The sequence below is a fragment of the Manis javanica genome, chromosome 1 (assembly GCF_040802235.1).
Source record: "Manis javanica isolate MJ-LG chromosome 1, MJ_LKY, whole genome shotgun sequence".
Classification (NCBI taxonomy): Eukaryota; Metazoa; Chordata; class Mammalia; order Pholidota; family Manidae; genus Manis; species Manis javanica.
Window position 1 is genome coordinate 218,855,367 of NC_133156.1, and position 24,507 is coordinate 218,879,873.

At 41.4% G+C, this 24,507-nt stretch overlaps 1 protein-coding gene across 2 annotated transcripts in view; it reads right to left on the minus strand.

The window, feature by feature from the left end:
- LCLAT1 (lysocardiolipin acyltransferase 1) overlaps nucleotides 1-14,192 on the minus strand; it is a 259,254-nt gene extending 245,062 nt beyond the window's left edge. The window contains exon 1 of one of the 2 annotated variants that reach the window (XM_073214747.1): nucleotides 13,916-14,192. The gene's annotated coding sequence lies outside the window, so the exon portion shown is untranslated. The other variant, XM_073214754.1, reaches the window with a different exon arrangement.
- Between the last annotated feature and the right edge of the window lie 10,315 nt (nucleotides 14,193-24,507).

The window sequence follows — 24,507 nt, forward strand, 5'->3', positions numbered from 1 at the left end:
GAACAAAACAGCAGCAGACTCACAGACTCCAAGGGACTAGTGGTTACCAAAAGGTAGAGGTGGGAGAGGTGGAAGAGGGTGGGTGGGGAGGGAGGGAGAAGGGGATTGGGGGGTTTATGATTAGTACACATGTTGTGGGAGGGGTCATGGGGAAGACAGTGTAGCACAGAGAAGACAAGTAGTGACTCTGTGGCATCTTACTACACTGATGGACAGTGACTTCAATGGGGCATGGGGGGGACTTGATAATACGGGTGAATGTAGTAACCACATTGTTTTTCATGTGAATCCTTCCTAAAACTGTCTATCAATGATACCTTAATAAAAAATAAATAAATAAATAAAGGAGAAGCAGAGTTTGGGGGCAACATACTGGGCTAATCAGGTGTTCATAGCATAAAAAGGCTATTACATGGCCCATGAAATTGAGACATTCAAGTACTGACTGGATTAGTGAATAGGCTCTTTACCTCAGGACGCCCAGAGGACTGTGCCGGTCTGGTGCTTAGAACATGAATGCCAGAAGAGTGTGGTGAGAGCCCAGTATGAGTTCCATGAAGAGTGTGGTGAGAGCCCAGTATGAGTTCCATGTCTGCAGGCTCCACGGAGCAAGGGAGGCAGTATTATTAAAACCAGCCCAGTCCCTGGCACTTTGCCTTTTCCCTGAGAGCAACACCTCTAGCCAGAATAGGAACAGCAAGGAAAAAATATCTAAGCTTAGATCTAACCTCTAGAGGAATGTAAAATACACACTCCAAAACACCTGGGGTATTCGAGTACCAGAGATGGCTAGAGAGATGCTAAGAACTTCCCAAAGAAAGAAAACAGATATAACACACTCTCACCACTTCCTGGACCCTGAGTCTAAAGCAAAATTATAAGAACCATTTTATTATGTATAAAACTTTAAATGTTTGTATTTGAAAGACTGTTGCTTTTGTTTATAGTAGTACCTGATTCTGTTTTATTCAAGTAAACATATAAACCAGTCATAACTATAGGCATCTACCTGTGTAGGAATTCCTTGTTGCTTACATGGTAGACATTTTACATTGAGGCTTATTTTCATTTTCTTAACCTAATAGAAGTTGAAGATGCCCTTGGCTTGAACCATCCCCCAACTTGCTCCAACTATATAATCCACAAAAGGCCCAGGTCTTCTCCAGACCACTGCTCATTTCTGAGAGGCTTAAATTCTTTTAGTCTCTGAGGATCCCCTCTTCTATCCTGCTCCCATCCCTCCCAAACCCAAACCCAAATATAAAACCTTCAGTAAAGCATTTGTACGTACTGAGGGTCAGAGGTAATGGCCAATTTGAGTAGCAGATATCCTTGGGCCATCTTTCCAACTCCTCCCTCTTCTTTAATCACGTCATATCCCCCTCACCCAAAAACTGCCTTTGAAGCTCCAAATGGTTATCGGTAGGTTAAGCAAAATTCAGCCCTTCCGTCAGCCCTTCCCAGTTCTACTCCCTGGTGAGCATGCTCACAGCTAACAAGGTGCTTAGCTCTAAAGCCTTCCATCAGGATCCACCCTCCAAACTTTTTAAAGGAAAAAGGCAGTATTTCTGTTATCCTGCTAAACCACATTTCCAGCCCTATTGCTTCTTCGCAGTACAAAGGCAGGCAGTACAGAAGCTCCTCAATGTTTACTACACTGAATTACCAGGCTGCTGTTCTAACTAACTGCTCACCAAATTGAACTCTGCATTTCCCTTTCTGAGCAGCAAGGTCACTTGCGCGTTAAAATGTCCTCCCTTCCAAAAACACCTGTTGTCAATTATTTCATTCCATTCTTTCCAATTACTGCCCGTGAAACTTACAACCTAACAAACAAGTAAAAATTCCCCCCCCACCACCACTTTTTTTTTTTTAACAGAAAAGAAAGTAAGTCTCAGGTAAAATTAGTTGCTCACAGACTTCCAATAAAACATGAGTTTTTAAGGTGTATGAGGCACTGGGAAGTAGGTTACTTGCAACATCTCTTAATCATTTCAATAACCATAGCAAGACAAAGAGCACCCCGACCCCTTTTTACAGCAGGTGAAAACAAACAGGTTAAAAAAAATTCCCCACTCCAAATCACAATGACATTAAGTGCTACAGGAGGATTCAAGCTCATCAGGCTAACTTCAGAGTTCAAGTTTTAAAGGATAGATAATTGAAACAAACAAGATAGCACAGTCTCCCATTCATACCAAAGGAACACTCATCTATGACTTATGTAACTCGCTAATTATACACCAAGTAAGATGTCCTATCTGGTTCAAAAGCAAATCCAAAGAGCAAAAACATACAGCCAATCAGGAAGGATGAAATGGATTTGCTTAAAATCCCAAACCGACTTCTTCCACAAAAGGGGAAAAGAAATCAGTTGTACCTCCAACTTATCAAATTCATTTGCATGTCTCAGGGCAAGAATAATTTCATAGCTGTCATTGTTACAAACCTGTAAAATAAATCAAAAAACAATAAAGCTGCAGATCCCATAGATTAGATCTCCAGGAAAAGCACTACAGACACCACCTAGTTTCCACTGAAGACATCCACTAATCCTTTTGGTACATTTCAAGGACTTGCACAATTTTTCTTACATACCTTTAACCCCTGTACACAATAGCTGTTTCTTTCTTCTTTTAGAAAAGAATCCACAGCTTCAGATCTCTTGACAATCACTAAAAACACTGAGTTAGTCCCCTCCATAAAACTAATCTTTCACTAAGATATATTTGTCTCTATCACATCCTAAGCAAGAAATTTGAGCTTACTATGAATTTCTATATAAATGCAGAAATAAATTAACTCATTGGATTGTCAAGCTTTTTAGGAAATCTAAAACAAATGAGGGTTTGGTTTTACTGAACAGTGACCCACAGAATTATTCTGGAGAAATACAGAAATAAGCTGTCACTTCCAAGTATCCGACCCAAAATTAACTTCCTGAGCATCTTACCGGCATCTTAATTTCCACCCTGTTTTCTTCCATATGAAAGCTACTTCCATCTCTGGTAAAAATCAAATAGATGTACTATTCCTACCATTCCAGCTAAGTGCAACTAAAAACCCTGGACATTATATATAAACCAAACAGAAGTCGATTCTGAAAGTGGAGGGGAGACATACCAGCTAGGGAGTTGGGACCCACGGAACACCACCACAGATAGTGAGTTCCCTGGTTTTCCTTTTGCCTCATGTACCATGTGGACTTAGAGCTGAAGAAGCCAGTAATCCTGAAATGCCAGTGGAGACAGACAAAAAAGTCTCTGCTCTTGCAAGGGACTGAGAAAAGAGCAGCAGAGCAAAACAGGAAACTTTCAGACAATTATCACTGCACTCCAGCCAAAAACCCAGAAAGAAAACTGTGGCCCATCCCCACCCATAACATCACAGGACAAATAGGGAACCTAAGCTTTCACTCTCTCCAGGTTACAATGTCATGCTTAAACACGACCTACCTCCTTGCCACCACCCCCGCTGAAAGGGTGATATCCAGAGCCAGGTTTTCTTTCCTGCCAGATGGTAGTAAGATCCCCCTTCCCCACCATACAGTGTCTATAGAAACCACCTGGAAAGTCTGGGCTCCCACTCCCACGACATTGTAATGAAGGAAGTATGAGACACAGCCTAGTGAGAGTCAGGACTTTCATCACCCTCCAGGGGTATAGAGAGTCAGGACTTTTGATATCCCCTCCCAGTGGTGTCAGCAAAAGACATGTGGGGAACAGTAAGGATGCAGAGTAGTACTGAGGAGGCCTGGTGAGGAGCTCTAACTCCCACCTATGCCCAGTAGCAACGAGGAGTCCCACTATGGGTGTCAGTCGTCCAGTTCCTCAAAAGCACACAACCCACCCAAAATAAAATAGATAATTAAACAGCCTTGTAACTATTAAGGAAACTGAAGTCGTAATTAAAAACCTTCCAGAAAAGAAATTTCCTGGCTGGCCTAGATTATTTCATTAGAGAATTCTAACAAATGTTTAAAGAATTAACACCATCTCTTCCAGAGAACACAAGAGTAGGGAGCAAATCCCAATTCATATTATGAAGCTAGTATTACCCTGATGAAAAAAACAGGAAAAGACAGGAAAAAAATATTTTTTAATTAAAAAAATAAAATAAAGGCCAATACACAATATAGACCCAAAAATCCTTAACAACATAATAAATCCTATATTATCAAATAGAATTCAGCAGTATATAAAACGCTTAATTAAATCCAGGGATGCAAGGTTAGCTCAATATTCAAGAATCAATAAGATGTAGTCCACAATGTTAACAAACTGGAAAAGAAAAATATTCACTAAATACCAATCTATACAGAAGAATCACCTGATAAAATACAATACCTATTCATGAGAAAAACATTCAGAAAAAAATAGGAACAGAGGAGATCTTTCCCAAAGACAAGAGGTGTCTACAAAAAAAAAACTATAGCAAATATTAAAGACAAAACGCCCCTATTAGTGAGAACAAGGCAAGGACGTCCGCTCTCACCACTCTTATTTCACACAGCACTGGGAAGTTCTAGTCGACTCAAGAAGGCAAGAAAAGGAAATAAAAGCCGCATAGAAAGAAGAAATAAAATTGTCCCTACTTGCAGATGACACAATAGTTTACATAGAAGAATGCCACAAAATCTAGCCCAAAAACTTCACAGAACTATTAAGTGAGTTCAGCAAGGTTGCAGATTCAAGATAAACATTAAAAAAAAAACAAAAAACAAATCCCCTGCATTTCAAGTGAAAAGAGCCTTCAGAACAGGAGAAAATTTTAGCAATCCAAAATAAGGGATTTGTATCTAGAATATATAAAGAACTTTTACAACTCAGTAATAAAAGGGCAAATAACCCAATTTAAAAACAGGCAAGGGTTGTGAATAGACATTTCTTCAAAGAAAATACACAAATGCCTAATAAGCACATGAAACAATGTTTGATATCATTTGCCATCAGGGAAATGCAAATCAAAATCACAAGGAGTTATCACCTCACACCCACTAGGATGTTATAATGTAGTAACTTCTCTGGGATGGCTAAAATAAAAAAAACAGATAATAAGAGTATTGGTGAGGATATTAAGAAATGGAAACCCTTATAAACTGCCAATGGGACTGTAAAATGGTACAGCCTGGAAAACAGTCTGGCAGTTCCACAAAAGATTAAATACACAGTTATAATATGACCTAGAAATTCCACATCCATGTATATAACAAAGAAAAATGAAAACACATATCTACACAAAAACTTGTACAGGAATATTCACAACAGCATTATTCACAATAGACAAGTGGAAACAACCCAAATGTACATCAACTGATAAATAGATAAATAAAAAGTGACATAACCACACAATGGAGTATTCATTACTCAGCCATAAGATGGAATCAAGGGCTGTTATATGCTACAACATGGATGAGCCTTAAAAACAGAATGCTAAATGAAAGAAGCCAGTTACAAAAGACCACGTTGTATGATTCCACTTATATGAAATCTCCAGAATACACAGAGACAGATGTACAGAGACAGAAAGTTGATTAGTACTTGCCTAGGGCAAGGGGGGCGTAGGGAGAGAGGAGGAGGAGGCGTCACTGCTCATGACTACAGGCCGCCTTTCTGAGGCAGTGAAAGTGCTCTAGAATTAATTGCGGTGAAGGATGGTAGAACTCAATGAATATATTAAAAATCACTGACTGCCAGATTCACAGCTGAATTCTTGGTAGAAATTGACAAGCTAATTGTTAAAATTCATGTGGACTTGCAAGGAACCCAAACCAGAATACAATCTTGAAAAGAAAGAACAAAGTAGGAGGACTCTACTTCCCATTTTCAAAAGTTACCACAAAGCAACGGTAATTAAAACAGTGTGGTACTAGCATAAGGACAGACATATAGATTAATGTACTAGAACTGAGAGTTCAGAAATAAACCCATGTGTCTGTAGAACTACCACATGACCCAGCAATTGCACTCCTGGGCATTCATCCCAGTGAAATGAAAACTTCGGTTCACACAAAAGCCTGTATGTTAACATTCACTGCACTTTTATTCCTAATAGCCAAAAACTAGAAATAACCCAAGATCATCCTTTTGTGGGTACATCCATAACAAAAAATACCAAGGATTATAAGGAATAATAAGCAGGAAAAAAGAACCATTGATATATGTAACAACTTAAGATGAATCCCCAGGGAATTATGCTGAGGAAAAAAGACAATCCCCAAAGGTTACACCCTGTATAATTCCATTTAAATAACATTCCTGCAATGACAGAATTATAGAAATGGAGAACATAGAGGTCAGGGAAGGTGGTGTGTGCTGTCAAAGGACTACATAAGAATCCTTACGGTGAAACAGTACCGTGGTTGTGTCAGAATCAATTATCAGTACTCTGGTTGTAATGCGGTACTACAATTTTACAAAACGTTACCATTGGGAAAAACTGGGTAAAGAGAACCTGGCATCTTTTTGAATAATTTCTCATAATTGCATGTAACTCTACAATTACGTCAAAATAAAAGGTCTAATAAAAAGAATCCCTCAATCAGCTATTAATAAATCCATATAAACACACACTACTTTTTTCCAAAAGAGGTAGGGGTAGATAACATATGTATCACAAGACACATTACAAGCAAGAAAAAGATTGATTCTAACTTAAATAATTAATAATTAACCTAATTTCTTCCCCTGCAAAACACAGATTAACAAATACTATGGTTGAATAATGACCCGCTCAAAAGATAAGCACCTACTAATCCCTGGAACCTGTAAATGTTACCTTAAGGACTTTGTTGGTACGATTAAATGAAGTATTTTGAGAAGGGGGTTTGAGTTATCTTGGACTATCAGGGAGGCCCCTACATATAATCACATATAGCCTTTGTGATCTCCCTCTGGGAGAGGGACTGGAGTGATGCTGCCACAAACCAAGGAATGGCAATAACCAGAAGCTGGAAGAGGCAAGGGCAGATCTCCCCTAGGGCCTCTGCAGGTGGCACAGCCCTCAGACACTCTGCTCTATGCCCAGTGATTTTGATGTCATACTGGTAATTTGTTACAGCAGCCACAAGAAACTAATGTAAATACCCATCTCCCAGAAATGCTGTAAAGAGCTAACAAATATGCATGGAAAAGGCCCTTGAGAAGTCTGAAGTATAACTGCAAAAAGAGGAAACCAAATATAATTTTAGAGCTCTTAATTCAAAATAAGAATATGACAATTTTTGAGAATTAAAGAAATTCTAGATAAAAAGAAATAAATATAGCTTTGGGGATAATTATGCCCAATGTAGACTCAGTTCACTGAAGATTAGCCCATTCCATACACAAGAATTGTTCATAACAGTTCTGGCCAAGATTCAGTCTTGATTAACTCTTGACTTCTAGGCTATTTCTTTTCTGAAAGAAAGAGAGCTAAATTGTGCTGGTTTCATTACTACCATAAATAAGCTCAGCAAAATAAATTAAGCCCAGCATTCCCAGACTACTCAAGATTTTTTCAGTTCTGCTTCTACACTTCTCTCCCATTCTTACAGAGAAAAAAATCAAAACATAGTTCTTCCTTTGATTTAATCGATGGTCCTAATGAACAGCCATGCTGAAAATACTTAAATTTACATCTATAGTCATTTGCATTAACAACTATGTTATTCCAGTAATTCAGTAATTCAAACTTACAGGTTGAATGTCACACATGAAATATTATTATGTATATGTTTATAACACAAACAATGCACTAACATATTTTTATTCATTTTCAGAATGATACAATGGCACATGCAAGAGCAGTAAAAGAGTGCCAAACAAGCATAACACATGAATGGGGAAAAGGGAGACAAGGATGTTTCATGTAAAACTCCCACACTACAGAGACGCACCCGGAACAGCTCCAGAAGTTATGTTCAGCATGGGTACTCAGAAACTTTGGACATAGCTTTTAACACAAGGTATACTGCTATCCAAATAATCAATCTCTTATACTTCAAGCCACATAAGTACAGTAAGTTTTAAATTTAAACTGGACTAAACAAAACAAAATGAACAAAATAGCAGTAGACTCACAGACACTGAAAAGTGACAGGTGGTCACCATGGCGGAGGGGTTGGGGCAGGTGGGTGAGGAGGATAAAGGGGCATAAGAATCATAATATAAGCTGGTCACGGGGATAGTAGTACAGCATGGAGAATACAGCCAAGGATTCTGTAACATCTGTTGACCGACAGAAACTGCGCTAGTTGGGGGGTGAGGATTTAATAATATGGTAAATGTTGAACCACTATGCTGTACACCTGAAACCAATATGAGAATGTATGTCAACAATACTTCAATAAAAAAGGATCTGACTTTCAAAGAGGAAAAAGATTATATAACACTTTGCTGTGATATCGTGGTGGCAGAATAGATAAAACGCCACCTCATTAAATAAATAAATCAATAAAAACCTCCAAAAAATCTAAACTGTACTCAAACAGGCAGGCATTATAGAACACTCTAGAACTAGACTGCCAAGGTTCAAATCTGGGTTACTTAACCTCAGTTTCCTCAGAACTGAAAATGAAGATTTTAAGAGTATTTGCCTCATAGGGCAAGTTGTATGGATTAAAGGAATTAAAAACTTAAGGCACTTAGAACTGAACCCAGTATGTAGTAAGCACTCAAATGTTAGTTGTTATTTATTGTTATTGTTAATAGCTATTAAAAGGGAAGGTCACCATTACTACCTATGGATCTCCTAATAGTTCCACAGCTGCAGCGACAAAATGCCAATGATCTCTGCACTAAAGGCATTGCTGTGCCTCTCTCTCCCTCCAGACAGTAAACTCAACAGTCATGCCTTCCTCAAATCTGTCCCCATCACCATGTGCATCTTAAATGTCTAAAAATGTTCAAGTTAAGTAAATCAACATTTTGGTGTTCAAGTCACTCCTAATTACCATCATATTTCTCCCTAACCTTACACAGGCAAATTTTTACTTAAAGGCTACACAATCCAAATAAAAAATATTTCTAAGAAAGTATTTGTATTACAACAGGACAGCAGAAATAGAAGAGCCACAGACAAAGCTGCCTTCCCCAACATACCTCAACATTCCTTTGGGAAAATATTTGCTGTCAAAGTTAAAAACAATCCTACATTCCTAACAACCAGAGAACATCCACCATTCATTTATCTTCCCTCATCCTTTTATTCCCACCTCTTGTCCATCAGTTGGCTAGTTGACACCACTAGACACCAGCTCACCAACATGCTATCTCCCTGCTCTGCCACTTCTACCAAGGGGACTATGATACGCTTACAAACACACACTGGAGGTGATCTATTATTTGAGATGGAAAAGTAAGGATGGCTTAAGTCTTCCCTTTATCTACTTACTGTTGAAGAAGTAAACAATTTAGGCTTTCAGACACCCCAGCTGTGACAGACTGCTGAAAAGGTGGTTAACCATCTCTGGGCAGCTTTCACCAATGGCTGCCCCTCAGGTGTCCCTTCCATCTGCCCCCTGGGTTATCACAGTAGGATCCCCAGGTCCCTGCTGCCAGAGAGAACACTTGGTACAAGTGTGATCTACTTTCTGTAGATCATCTGAAGCTCACAAAGGGCTTTTCTGAGCTGTACCTCACTGCTATGGGGAACTCACCAAAGGCTGTTCTTAGCTCCACGATTACCTTCAAAACCTCGCAGCTAAAGGAATCACAGCTAGTCCTCATTATTCAAAAGCAATTAGGCACTGAAGGGAAAAGCCACATAGTGATTTTTCTCAAGGACCACATTTCATAGTGATGAGCAGAGATTTTATTAGAATTTTATCCCCCAAAATGAAATGAAATAAAAATCAACTAATTTCCACAATGTATCTTCTATTTACCAAAATTTAGGCTACTCTTGCAACAGTGCACTAATTCTCAGGACAAGGAACTAATCAATTTGTGGAGAGTTTGAGACATAATTTTGTGACCTAACTGTAAAATAGCATGATGTGACAGTCCTGAGTTCACATTTGCCTTTTGCAAGACAATTACATAGAATTCATTTCTGGGGAAAAAAATTCTAGGTTTCATCATTTATTCTCCTGGAGCATCTCATATTCCTTTTAAATTCTTATAGAGCACCTCTCTAGTCATCATCCCTTCTGGTTTTCCTCATCAAAACTTAACTGGTCTAAGTGACTGTGAAGGGGTATGTGGGTGGGACTTTATGAAGGGGGGAGCCTAGTAAACATAATGTTCATCATGTAATTGTAGATTAATGATACCAAAATAAAAAAAACTTTACTGGTCTAACACTGTCAAATTCCCACCAGTACCACTTTTATGGTATCACAGAAAGTACAGATCGTAGGTGTGCACCTTGAATTTTACACACATATATGTCCAGGTAACCACAGTCCATCTCTAGATACAGAACATTTCCAATGTCCCAGAAGGTGTCCTCATGCCCCTTCCAGTCTACCAGCATCCCTGCCACCCCATCCCCAAAGAACCACATTCTGACTTCTATCACTAGGAAATAGTTGTGCCTGTTTGTGAACTTTACCTAAATGGAGTCATACAGCATGTTATTATTTTGTCTGGCTCACTCATTATGTCAGTGAAATCTATCCATGATGATGCATCCATTAGCATAGTTCATTCTCTTTTACTGCTTTTCTAGTATTTCCTTTGATAAACATATAATTTATTTGATAAACATACAATTTATTCATCCATTCTATTGTTAATGTATGTTTAGGTTTCATCTAATTTTTGGTCATGAATAAACGTGCTATGAGCAATATTTTACTTTTTCCCTTTGGTAGATATATACATCTGTTTCTCTTGGGTATACACCTAGGAGTGGAATTGATGGATTGTGGGTAGGATTACACACAGTTTTCCAAAATGGCTGTGTCAATTTACATGCCTACCAACAACATATGCAAGACCCAGTTGTTTACAGTTCTCGACCATGTTCTAAATTCATGAGATCCTCCATCTCTGCAAGGTTTGCAGTATCTCCTTCCAGTCGATTTGGAATGTGTTCATATTATGTTGTTGGGTACTAGACAACTCTACCGTGATGAATGTTTGAGTAGAGATCAGTTTTACAACTCGAGAATTCATTTGTGATTACCTCCACAATTTATGACTTCTATACAAATCCTAAAACCCTAATGTATTAAAAAAAACCCTCTAATACCTGTTTTCTAAACATTTTGTCTCAAACATATCTTAGGTGATTCTTCCCAACCCTTTGGAATGTCTTTCCACCAGTGGCACCACCTTTGCAATAGCCCTTGTTTTTCTGACATAATTTTTCTGTACTCTCAGAAATCAGAGGCCTAGAGAAAGTTATAAAGCTGGCTGTCACCTCTTATTTGACCCAAACCACCTCAGAGGTTGACAATTCTTTCCCCAAACCCAGTAAACAAAAAACTTCCTGCTCTATTCTTTTCCTAAATTAATTAACAATGTCTCCAATCTTCAACCATAAGAAACAAAAAAAATTGGTCTTCCCTTGACTGCCTGGCAGATGTTGCCCATCCCCACCCCATTATTCTTCACACCCAGTAGTCTTCCATTCTGCCTTCAAAATAAGTGTGGTGGACTCTGAACTGTGCTCTGCTACAGCTGATGCCCTTGTTCAACACCATCACCATCTCCCATAGGAGTATGGAAACTACCCTTAACTGGTCTCCTGACATTCTGACTTTCACCCTGCCACCACTGTCACCTGTACAGAACATAAGGCTGATGTGACTCAACCGATTAAGATCCTTCTACAGGTCCCACCACTCACACCATAGTCACCCACCCTTTCACCTGAGATTACACCATCTGCCCTAACTTTTCCTGGTTTCTCTCTTAGTAATTGCTGCGAAACTCTGGTCTGACCCCTGCACAGCCACACTCCCTCACTCATCCTGACTTTGTGCTGCTCCCTCCTTCAGCCAGAAGCCCTTTCTCCCTTCATCCTGCAGGCAGCTCCTTCCGCTGAGCCAGGATCGCCCCAGCAGAAGCAACTGTTCCTTGTTATTTCCACAGCTCTCTGTTCTCACCACAACTAGACGTGAGTCCTTATCACACAGCATTAGTTAATCATTTATTTTTTTGCCTCATTCACTGTCTGCCAACATCTGACCTCGGGCTTCTGCCTAGACTCTTCAAGAACAAGTTCAGGAATAAATAAATCTATACCTCCCAAGGAGTCGGCAGGGCAATTCCATAGAAAAGCAGTGAAAGAAAAACTAGTGCAAATATGGCAAAGCAATAAACCTAACACCAGTTTTCTTTTAAAAGTCACCCAGCAAATTATTCTTTTTAAAGAGTTCGATAAGCACTGAAATCTTCCTTAATTACTGATTTGTGCTTTGTTACAAATCAGTCACCACTCTTTAAAATAAGTGCACAATCATAAATGCCAAGTGTTATCACTGTAATTTTAACTTTTTGTTATCCCTTTTACAAATTATTGTTTTTTCTTTTTCTTACAACGGTATAAGAAGACGGTCTGGACAAGAAATGTTATGACCCCTTCTAGTAAAATTCTCACAAAGAGGTTATAGGATTTCCCTAACATATTTTAAGTGGCAACTAGAAACACACCTAACCCCAGCCCCAGACCAAACTGACCAATTCTCCACCGCACAGTTTGGAAGGAAGATTCTTTGGGGTTTTCCCTTGGCTGTCAGCAACAGCCAGCCTAAACACCTGGTGGGAAAGATCAACTACTCATTTTGCTCAGATTAAACAGCAGAAGCCTCACTTTCACAGGGCCCAACACACAGCAGGCACTCCAAAGACAGCTGCCACTGATGACGGAAAACAAAGTGTACTGTGCTTTCTCGGTAACAGAACAAGGCACTCCACAAAATCAAGCCCGCTACCAAAAGGAAAACTCACTTAGTATTATCCTTATCCGTCGCATCAAAGTAAATAACGCAGTAAAACCTTTATTTAAAAAGCGTAATTTTTTAAAAGAATATTATTCTTTTACTTTCAAAAATACACATTTTGTAAAAAGGACTTTCATCAAGATGGTTTTTTAAAAAACAACCAGTTGTATTTCATGATATGTCTTTGCCCAAATAAGGTGACTGACATAGTTAAATTTCATCTCTAAGACCTTCACCAATACTTCTTCATTACTTCCCTGGGCTTGAACTGAATCTCAGTCTTCACACTCATCACAACCACGTGCACCTACAGTTAATGAACTTTGAAGATGCGATGCTCCTGGGGAATCCACCTGAACCAGGGTAGTACAAAGCAGCAGCAAAACGTCTCCACAAGGACACCTAAGTGCCCTTTTTTATTCCTTCTCTCCATTTAGGCAAGTAGTAGAAGCTAAGATGCCTTAATGCGCAGACCTAACATTAGCCCCTAACATTACCTTTCCTTTTGTAGGTGTCACTGTGGCACCTACAGGTAGGCTCTGACTCCTGGAAGACACACAGCTAAGGCAGCTCCAGTCCCTGCCCTCCAGAGCTCACATCACAGCCTGGCACCTGGCGGCCTCTTGGGATGTTCCGCACATCTAACAGTGGCAGAGCTCAGAATATACTCAGGGCGGTGCAGTTTCCAGCCCTGTCCTGGTGTACAGCAGGAAAATCTTGGTAGTGAACTAAATACCTAGGGCCTCCTGGCCCTCCTCGGCCCACAGCCATCTCGCCCTCGCCCACGGGGCCTGCATGGCCCCGCAACCCCTCAAACCCCCTACCCTTGGGGGGTCGCTTCCCTGCACCTCCTCCCACCCAATCCAGCGACACCGCTGCGTCCAGACCCCAACTCCCAGTCAGGTGATATTACCGAGGCCACAACCCGGAGAGGCCTGTGGCCCAGGCGGAAAAGTCCGTGGCTGCTTCGCGTCCACCCACTCGGGGATTCCCCCCGCGGCCGCCGCCATTTTCCGCACGCCATAACCTGTAACGGCCTCCCACCTGTAACGAGCAGGAGACAACGCACGACTCCGCGGAGGGGGCGCGTGGGCGAGCTGGAGAATCCGTCGCGGGGAGGGAGGGTCTCAACCTCCGGGCAGAACCCGCCGCTAATTCATCCCAAAGCGAGGAGGCGTTTGGCGTGTCGCCCTAGTAATGCGTCCGGCCAGGCTTTATACTGATTGGCTGCGAGCGCCGTGACGCGCAGCGTCGCTGGCTGCGTGGGAAGCCCGGGTCTCCCGCAAACTGCTCCAGCAGCCCTGCTTCGGGGGAGGGGGGCGGGCTCCCGGGGCTCCCTCGGTCGGAAGCTACCTTAAAGGGGCCGCGCTCATTTCCGTGAGTGTCCTCTGGGAGTGGCGACGGAGGGAGCCAAGGGGTTAAGGACAGGAAACAATAGAAATGGGAACCTAATGGTCCGTCAAGACCCTAGAGTTTCAGAATGGCAAACAAAAATCTGGGAGGTGTAAGCCTAATTTACTAGCCTGAAGTCACAAGGTAAATCAGTAATAGAACCAGTTGAACTCAGTGCTGGATGCGGGGCGCTGACTTCTCCCTAAGAGGCGCAGTAGTTCCCAGTCCAGGGAAAGCTCCTTCCTCTGAGCACCCACAGCCCTTTCATCATACACCTGGAAAGAGGCATTCGTTACTTCCTATCATGATTTGTCTACCTGCTAACCTGTTAGACTCCAAAGCTCCGTTAGCAGTGGGGACCTTTAAACCTCTTTTCCTTTCCTGCACAATGCTTTCCTTCTGCCGGCCTTCAACAACGATTCACTTAATAAAAATCTTAAAAATAATAAGCATAGCCACATATGACTGTTAAACAAAGAAACAAGCCCAAATGGAGTTATTTGCATCACCAAACCAAGAGTTAATTACAGTTTCAACCTATTCCAGGAATGTGACCTTTAACCAGTAAATCAGGAATTTTCTGGTCAGCACCCTTAAGGTAAACTCACAGGAGCCCTCTCTGTCAGTCAAAAGGATGAGGTAATCTGCATGATAAGATTGTCGAGTTCTTTTTCCCAAGGGAAGATGACCTTGCCTGAAACAATCCTTTCTTTTTTGCAATAACTTCTTGTCCCACCCTCCTTCCTATAAAAACCTACCATCTCTATGCTAGGTGGGATAAGGCCAATTTTAGCTTCACATTTACTTGATTGAATTTTGTTTTTTAACATCACACTCCTAGTCACTCATGAGTCATTCACATGTTTATTGTATTATTCATTTAATTAACAAGAGGGGATGAATTTTTCATAAAAAGTACAAAACTGACAGCATAAAAATAATGAACATCTAGGTTGGGGATACGTAGCTTCAATATAGCTAAATTACACCCCAAATTCTCTGAATCAAAAGTTCCTGTGCTCCTTCACTAAATCAGCTTCACACCCTCTCCAATTTTGGCCAGAAATACTGAAATATTTAAGGAGCGCTAAATTGCATCAGAAAATGAGGGCAAGCAACAGAGGGAGAGGCCAGCACACAAGCCAGCACTGCCAGTTATCCTTGTGACCATGGTGGCCTTATTTGCATCTTTGAAATAAGATTCCTAGATCTCTAGATTCTCTTTTTCTCCTACTCCTACAAGTTTTTTATTTTCTATTTTCTTGATGTCAGTGACTAGGGGAAAACCCCTGATGGCGCTGGAGATGGGTTTTGAAAGCAGGGGTTATGTAATAGTTTATCTTTGCATCTGTAATTCCTTGAACAGACTGCCAACTGAACAAGAGAAGACTGCATGTCTGAATATTGCCAACCTTGAATAAAGGTTAACTGACTTTCAACTGACTTGAATGAATCATCTTGGTTTCTTTATTTCACGTCCTAGCCTTTGGCCTTTTGGGGGAGTGTAGTGGTGGGACCTGAATAAAAAGGTCAGAAGTGTTGAGTCTGAAGATAGTGCTAGCTCTTTTTTATCCAAAATACTTCTGACACCCATCACATGTGGTTTTTTTACACACCAAGAAATTCTCCAATTCTCTGCAAACACTAACTGGATGTCATACAATTCAATTCAATTCTGACACTACTCAGAGTTTGTGCAGATCCCACAGGTTAAGAGATCAGACCCAGAACACTGCCTCCCACTTCAGACACCAATCAAGACTAGTTGTCCAGTATTTCTGACCAACCAGCTATGAATTGGGGGCTCTCAAAAGCCCCCTGCCAGAGTTCTCTTTTTTGAGAACAACTTACAGAACTGAAGGACAACACTTTACTTAACATTTACTGGTTTATCATAAAGGTCACAACACAGGAATAGCCTAATAGAAGAAATACAAAGGGCAAGGAATGGGTAGGTGGGAAGGGGTGCAAGCTTCCATGATCCCTCCAAGCATGCTACCCTCCCAGTCACTCAATGTGTACACCAACCTGGAAGCCCCCAGCCCCAATTATTTAGGGTTTTGATGGAGATTTCATTATATAAATATGACTGATTTAAGATTTAATCATTAGCCATTAGTGATTAGCTTAACCTCTATCCCTGAGATAGGAGGGTGGGGTTGAAAGTTCCAATCCTCTAATCATTTGGTTGGTTCCTCTGGCAACCATGCCCCATGATCCAAGAGCCAACTCCTTAGAATAAACTCAGTTTGAAAGGGACTTGTTATAAATCATAAAAGATCCTCCTATCCCCTTCCCACTCAACAAAATACAAGGATTTTAGGAGCTCTGTTCTAGGAACGAGGACAAAGACCAAATATATATTCTTATTGTATCACAATATTATAAAGAGTACAAGGAAAAAGACTGTAGGACAAACCCAAGGATTATGGTACAAAGCACCCTGGCCAGATCCCACTGAGACGTAAGACACAAACCCAAACCATCTTGCTGCAATTTAGCTAAATGTATGCTCTGGTTATCCAGCAGTTAAGGGGACCCTCCTCCAAAGTATGGACTCCCGTAGCATACAGCAGACCCTCTGTAGATTTCCTGTAGTATGTATCTGCTGGAACTTCCCACACAACCACTCATACTGTAAGCTCAGCCTGCTGCTTAAAATATATGAATTTATAATACATTTGGATCATGGGTGTCTCTGCTCATAAACTTGACAGTTTGGGTAAATACAAAAAAAGCAAAGAGTTCCAATTGTATAGAAGGCACTTTTGTCCTACTTTTGGCTGTAACCCTATTAATAATTTATTGACTCTTGGTAAAGAAAATCATTTGCCCTAGGAAGGAGACCCGCTAGCTAAAACTGTTCTTTAATCCTAAGCACTGAAGGAATAAGTTTTCTTAGATTCTCCCCAGTAGAATTTCCCTCAAAAGAATCCCATCACCAATCCTGCCTCTAGTAAAAGACTATTTAAGTAGTATAAAGTAGTTCAAATTCCAGCTTCTTCCATTTACAGTTTATGTGGCCTTAGTCAGGTCTTGTAATCTCTCTGACACTCAAATTCCTTCATCTGCAAAATGGGGAGAATAATCTTTCCCTTTAGAATTTTTGTAAAAGAAAGGAAATTTACTCTGTAGTAAGCCCTTGTCCTGTACCTCATTTATAGTTTAGTTCCTCTCAAGCAGAGTGTTAAAGTCACACATAGGCTTGGAAGCCAAACATATCTTAATTTGAATCCTATTTCTGACACTTGGTAAATTGAAAATTTGGTGAAGCCACTTAATTTCCCTGGGTCTCAGTTTCTTTTCTGATAAACTTAGCTAGGATTCATGAGCACATTGAGTGAAATAACAGTAACCTGCCTTGATGGAGTTGTCACCATGTGCCAGTTACCACATAAGCCCTTGTGCACATCACTGAATTCTCAGAATATCCCTTTGATGGATGGGAATGATGCGATTTAGGAAGGTCACAATCTTGCAGCCTGTGGGTGGCAGAGTCCCACCCCATTTTCCTAACTCTTCTGCCCAGCTATACTAAAATCTCTTTGGAGATCATTAGCACATGAGACAAAAATCCTCATAATTTGTGCTCAGTCTCTCAGGTCTCTAACCCAGAACCTTTCCTGTCTCCCATTTTCCAAGCTTGCTCCTTCCAGACCCCTGACCAGCCAGCTAAGCCACTTGTCAGTGTCCACGTATTTTTTTCTCTTGAGCCAATTTTGTCCCACATGAAATAGATGGTGGGGAACACTGGCCTGAAAGCGCCTATTGGGAAGATGACTCTTACCTTGAGTAGGTCTGCGGCGAGTAGCAATCCATTTTCCTCTTGCATCCACAGACCAAGCCTGCTGATCTTCAACCACGCTCAGGTTTTGCCTCCTCTATTGCTAGTCAAGGGAGTTCCCCATGGATTAAAGAGGAGGCACTAGCACAACAGCAGGAGGAGAAATGGGGATCTGGCCTGTTTCCTCATGCAGCTTATGTGTGTCCTCTGGGCCTGCTCCAAATCAGTTTTGGATGTACCACTTCCATTTTAAGAGAATGCTGTGCTGCTAGGCCCACCTACACTTACAAGCTGATGGATCTGGTTTTACCCAATTCATGATGGGCAGTTTGAGTTGCACCATCACTTGATGCCCCCTGTTCAGATGCTCAGGTTCAAATAGGGCTCAGATTCAATTAGATGCTTTTCAGATGTGTATGGTTCTCTCCTGCTCTCCGCAAGGACCATACTCCAGAACCCAAGAGGGCTGCACTGGGACTGATCCTGGGACTTGCCACAGGCTCCATGAGGCCTTTCCTCTACCACAGATCCCTCTAGTTTCACGAGATTTGTCAGGTGATGTAGCCCAGGTGGTAGGGCTGCCAGTACTACAGGCTGGAAAAGTCGCAGACCTGAACCCTGCTTAAAACTCATCACTTTCCTTATCAATCTGAAGAGATCTACCAAGTGTCATGCTTCTCTCTTCATGGTAGAAGACGCAAGGTGTACTTATTTGTTCTTGACTTTGGAGGAAATGTCCTGACAAGCCCAGAGTGCTGGACCCCTTCACCTGCACTTTAGACAACAGTATTGTACCAAAGTTATTTTCTGTGTTTTGGTATATGTTCTATGTTTATATAAGATGTAAACATAAGGAAAAGCTGGATAAAAGGTATATGGAAAACCCCAGGTCTCTTTATGCATCTCTCCTATAAGTCTGAAGTTATGTCAGAATTCAAAAAATAATAATTGTTGTTGAAGTTTTTCATCAGTGTAGCAGGCTTTTTAATTTTTGTGGGGTTTATCAAGGTATCCTGGGTACTTGCATTTCTTCTCACCAGGTCTAAATGACATGATAGGACAATATGATGGACACATGGGATGTTCTGTAGAATAGCCAGATGACCTAACATCCCTTTGGAATATATTATGACAGAAAACAGGAAAATCAACATAGCCCTGGAGAAAGACTGTGAAAATGCAACACTGTCTGTTCCACAAAAATGTTATTTTTCTCCTGGATGTGGTATTGTTTTTGTTACTATCTTGTTTGGGAGCAGTGGGCAGAGTTGTAGGCAGCTCCTTTGGCTTTTCCTGCTACAGTAACTCTTACTGTATGTTAAGGACCAACATGACGGTTCTGGCAACTGCTAAGTGTGTCTGTTCGAATTGTATGTTGAGGAATCAGGGTAATGACCACCAGTTTAGTAAGAGGAGCCAGTGGACCCACTGTGAGACAGACCTGGGTGACAACTCCATTTAATATCTGACTCTAATGTGTCTCTTCTCTACTGCTACCCTTGAGTATCCCCATCAGCTTAAACCCTGTATTCAACATCCCTCAAAAGATGAGGGTATTCCTCTTTCCCCAGTCTACAGTAATCCAAGGAAATAAGCACAAACCACTTTGGAGAAGGACTGAAGTTTGACTATAACTGCCATGGTGCTAAAGGTCCCCCCTCATGGACACCCAGTGTGTCCTTCATCCACATGTTCTAGGTCTGAAAAGAGGCTCAAGTCTCGAAGTCAGGCAAGTGATTTTGACTTTCCATTGGAATGATGATGACTCTGGCCTTCCACTCATCTTTTCTTGATCTCTTCTGATTATATATTAAGCAGCACTCTTTCTTGATGCCCTTCCATTTCTTCCCCCTAGAAATACTGCATTCTGTTAGCCATTCCACAGGTCGGGTCAGTCCTCTTGGCTGCTACCTCAGCCTTACTATCCATTATGGTAATTAGATCACCATCACTTCTCCCTGTTGTCTCTGCTATACTAAGATCCTGTCATCTCCATTGCTACTAGGGGATCCTGTTCTATAACATCAACTTCCACTATCAACCCTGGGCTACTGAGGACAAACACCACTGAGCTTCTCAATGATCCTGGTGCCCTTTCCACAGCATTGGCTATCACCTCATAAGTCATCCAGGCCCTCCTGAAGACCAGCTGAATGGTCTTCTGGTCTTACTTGGTTGGTGTATTTTAGCATGCTTACTTCTCAGAGCCATTTGACACCTACATCCACATTCTGCCATGACATTTCTGGCATCCCTACGTTATTTAATGTGATCATTGCTTATTCAAGCTTCTAAGAACCATTCCAGCAATGTATTGGAAATGATTCCCAGAGTTCTTGCCATGATATTAAATACTATTTTGTGAAAATGTATGTCTTATTAGCAAATTCTCCTAAACCAGCTTTATATTCTGCCCCCCTAATCCAGTACACTCATGATCCACAATGAGGCATGCTCCCCCTGCTGTGAGCCAGGTCCTGCAGCCCCTGCAGCACATAATCCCTTCTCTCCTTTATAGCCCCAGAATTTCCCTGGTCAGGTCAAGGTCAGATTTGAACCTTAAAATGGTTCAGAAAGGACGGTCTCTATCATCCAACAAAGCAGAGAAGCCCATTTCTGCAGGCCCAGATGTTTCAGGGGATCTGAGCATTCAAGTTCTCAAGTACATCTACTCAGACATCCCAACCCCAAGTCTCAAGGTTCTTTTTCTCTCCCCAGCTCTATTGAGATATAATTGACATATAACATTGTGTAAGTTTAAGGTGTGCAACGTAATGATTTGATATACACATATATTGTGAAATGATCACCACAATAAGGTCAGTAAATACATCTATCACCTCACAGTTACCTTTGTGTGTGTGTGAGATGAGAACTGTTAAGATCTACTCTCTTCGCAACTTTCAAGTATGCAATACAGTACCATTGACTATAGTCAACATGCTGTATACTAGATCTCCAGAACTTGTTTGTAACTGGAAGTTTGTCCTTTTTGGCCACCTTCACTCACATCCCTCACCTGATCCCTCCCCCAGCCTCTGGCAACCACCGATCTACTCAGTTTCCAGGAATTTCGTTTTTTCAGGTTCCACATGTAAGTGAGATCACACATTATTTGTCTTTCTCTATGTGACTTATCTCAGCATAATGCCCTCAAGTTTCATCTGTGTTACTGTAAATGGCAGGATTTCCTTCTTTTTTATGGCAGAATAATATTCCATTGTATATACATGCCACATCTTTATCCCTTCATCCATTGAAAGATACTTAGGTTGTTCTGTCTTGGCTTTTATAAATAATACAATGAACATTGGAGTGAAATGTCTCCTTGAGATAGTGTTTTAATTTCCCTTGGATATGTACCCAGAAGTGGAATTGCTGAATCATTTGGTATTTCTACTTTTAATTTCTTTTGAGGAACCCCAATACTGTTTTTCATAGTGGTTGACTAATTTACATTCCCACCAGCAATGCACAAGGGGTCCCTTTTCTCCACATTCTCACCAGCACTGTTGCCTCTTATCTTCTCAAGGTTCTACTCGTCCCCATCCAGGCCCTGACTTTGGCACTGGAGATTAGCCTTGGCTGAAAATTCAGCCTTCTCTGATGTTTGGCCTCTCTTACAGACAAGCCCTGTCTGTGGTTTTCAGCTTTGGCTGCCCTCTGGCTGCAGATGAGAATCTCTTTAAATGCTGCTAATGAAGACTTCTGAGTCACACATTACTTGCCGAACAAGTCACCCAACTCCACCATCCTTGTAGACACTAATTTCCTCACAGCTCTCAAACACCAGAGACTTTGCACCAACTAGTGTATCCTCTTTCGCCTGCATCCTCTCCTGGTTCACCGTAATCTGCCATACAATCAACGTTCCACCTATAACTAGTGATGAGAGAAATTCTCACGACCATCCTGCCACTGAATGATTTATCTTCAGAAATCCCATCTTTCGGGTCTGCTTCCTAGGACCAGCTCTCTACGGGAAGCTTTCTAGAAGCAGAGCCTGAAGCAGGGACCTTTGTGCAGATGATTTTGTGAGGAAGTGCTCTCAAGAGGAGGGGAGTGAGGGAAATGGAAGAAAAATTAATTAAGGATATGGTCTCAGTTGGAGACAATCTTCAGCTTGATGTTACAGGAAGCTCTGGAGCTTGAATTACACCACCCAATTATTCAACCTTTGGACAAGGGGCCAGCCTCTTAGATTGTTCTGTCAGTCAGTTATTGTCTGCAGGCTGCCTGAGGGTAGGGGTTCATAACCAGCTGGACAAGGCAGCTCCCATTTGGCTGAGGGGAATCCTTGGAGAAAGTCATTAGCTGCCAGTGCTCACAGCAGCAGGGGAATGAGTGACCAGCAGAGATCCACTACAGACCCAACATAAATGCTAAGTAAATGTTAGCTTTTTAAAAAGAATACATATATGATCATACATGCCTGTAATATCTGGGAAGGCTATATAGGAACCCATTGCAGTAGTTGCCTCTGGGAAGAGGAATTGGATACCAGGAAACTGACACATCAAAGTATACCCTTTTGTATTGTCTGAATTTTAGCCAGATGTGCATATTACCATTTTAATTTGGGGGTAGAAAAATTAAAAGCCCCTTTGATATGCCTGAGAGTGGAAGAGATGGTGTTAAGCAATCCAGAAGAGTAATTTTCCCACAAGTATCTGAATCCTTCCTGACTCCTATGATGAAGCATCACAGCTGATGAATTGCTCAACCTCATGAGCCACTGATTTAATATCGCATTTAATAGGGCGCTCTCTGCAATGCCCAGAGAGATACTATGACAAGCAGGAAATCCCAAGTCCTCATTCTGATTGTACTTTTATTATTATTGGGGTACTCTGTGTGCCCGTGTAATTGTTTCCTCCTTTTCAAAATGTGATAGTAATAAGGTAAAACATGTACTCAACAGCAGACCTCAGAAATGGCCAAGGAAGCTGCTGCCAATAAAATTGGAACAACTCTTCTCAGTGGAAATGCGTAGAAAGAACATGCAGCCCAGTGCTGGCAGAGGCCTCACATCCGTAACTGGAGGCCAGAGCTACCCATTTCTTACAACCTCTAGTCTCTGTTTGCAAAGATCCTTGTGACTGAGACTTAGCATGTTCTTAGTTACCCAGTGATATTCTGGAATTCAAAAGGCATTTGAAATCAAAGTTTTGATCTCTGAGAAGGCAGTCCGGTCTTGGGTAGTTCAGGAAGCTTGATGCTAGAATAAGCAGCTTAGAAGATGTGACAAATTTATGTTACCACAAACCAGTGGTGGGATCTAATTCTCTCTTTGCCCACCTAACTGCCCCCAAACCCCCATCACAGACACACACACACACACACACACACACACACACACACACACACACACACACGCTTTATGCTGATTTCCAGCTTGCATCTCTTGGCTCCCTGGCCCTCTGTCTCTGGCAGAGTTCAGTCAATGCAAAGCAGAGAAAGAGATGGAGGTGTTCATTCCCCTGGCTGCTTCCCTGTGGGGCTTTGGGGTGGCAGTGGCTTTATTCTCTACCAAAGGCCACAGCTCCTCTGCTAAGGCTGAACTGTCAGAGTTCTGGGACCTGCTCCCTCCCCTGTCCCTTCCAGCAGGGCCTGGGTGGCCCCCTAATTTATATCTAGTCCCAGGGTGCTTCATCATCCTCTGTTAATTTCTCTTCATCTGATTCCACTTTTGTAATAATCTCTTTACCTCTTTTTAATCATCTGAATGTTCAATTTTTTTTCTTGCCAAAACCCTGACTGATACATCAATGGACCAAAATTAGGCTGAAAAGATAGAAATGCCAGAAGATAAATTTAGAACCCTGCTGAGGAGCCAATCAACATAGACGTAAATATTACATCTACTATTTAGTGCAGACCCTCTGTATCAGTAAGAAATGCTTTCATCTCTAAGTATCAGCAAGCTCAACTTACAATGGCTTAAGCCATAAGAATATAATTACTTAACTCAAAGTACAGAGGTAGACAGTTTCAGAACTAGTTCAGTGACTCAAGGATGAAGGCAAGGACCCAGTTTCTTTCCATGCTCTGCTCTGCCTTTATTAGCGTGCTGTCTTTACGTTTTCATGCTTGTTGCCTGGTAGTTACAAGATGGTTGCCACAACCTCAGGTATCACAGTCATATCCAAAAGAAGGAAACAATAAACAGAGGAAAAGATGTTCGCCTCCCGAGGCTTTATCTTTTTCATCCAGGGAGAAAAATCCTTCCCAGAAACTCCCAAATGTTCCTGATTGTCTCCTTGGCCAAGATTTTATCACATGGCCATCTCTATCGTTAGGAGTGTGGGAAAGACAGCATCTGACTTTCTAGATTCGGTAGGGGAAGGTGGCAAAAGAAAGGAGCTTCTGGAACAGAAATTGAGTGACCAGCCAACAGTGCTGTCACATCCTCTGCTGCAGGTAAACCCTCAGCCCAATTGTCCCTCTCTGAGAAGTTATT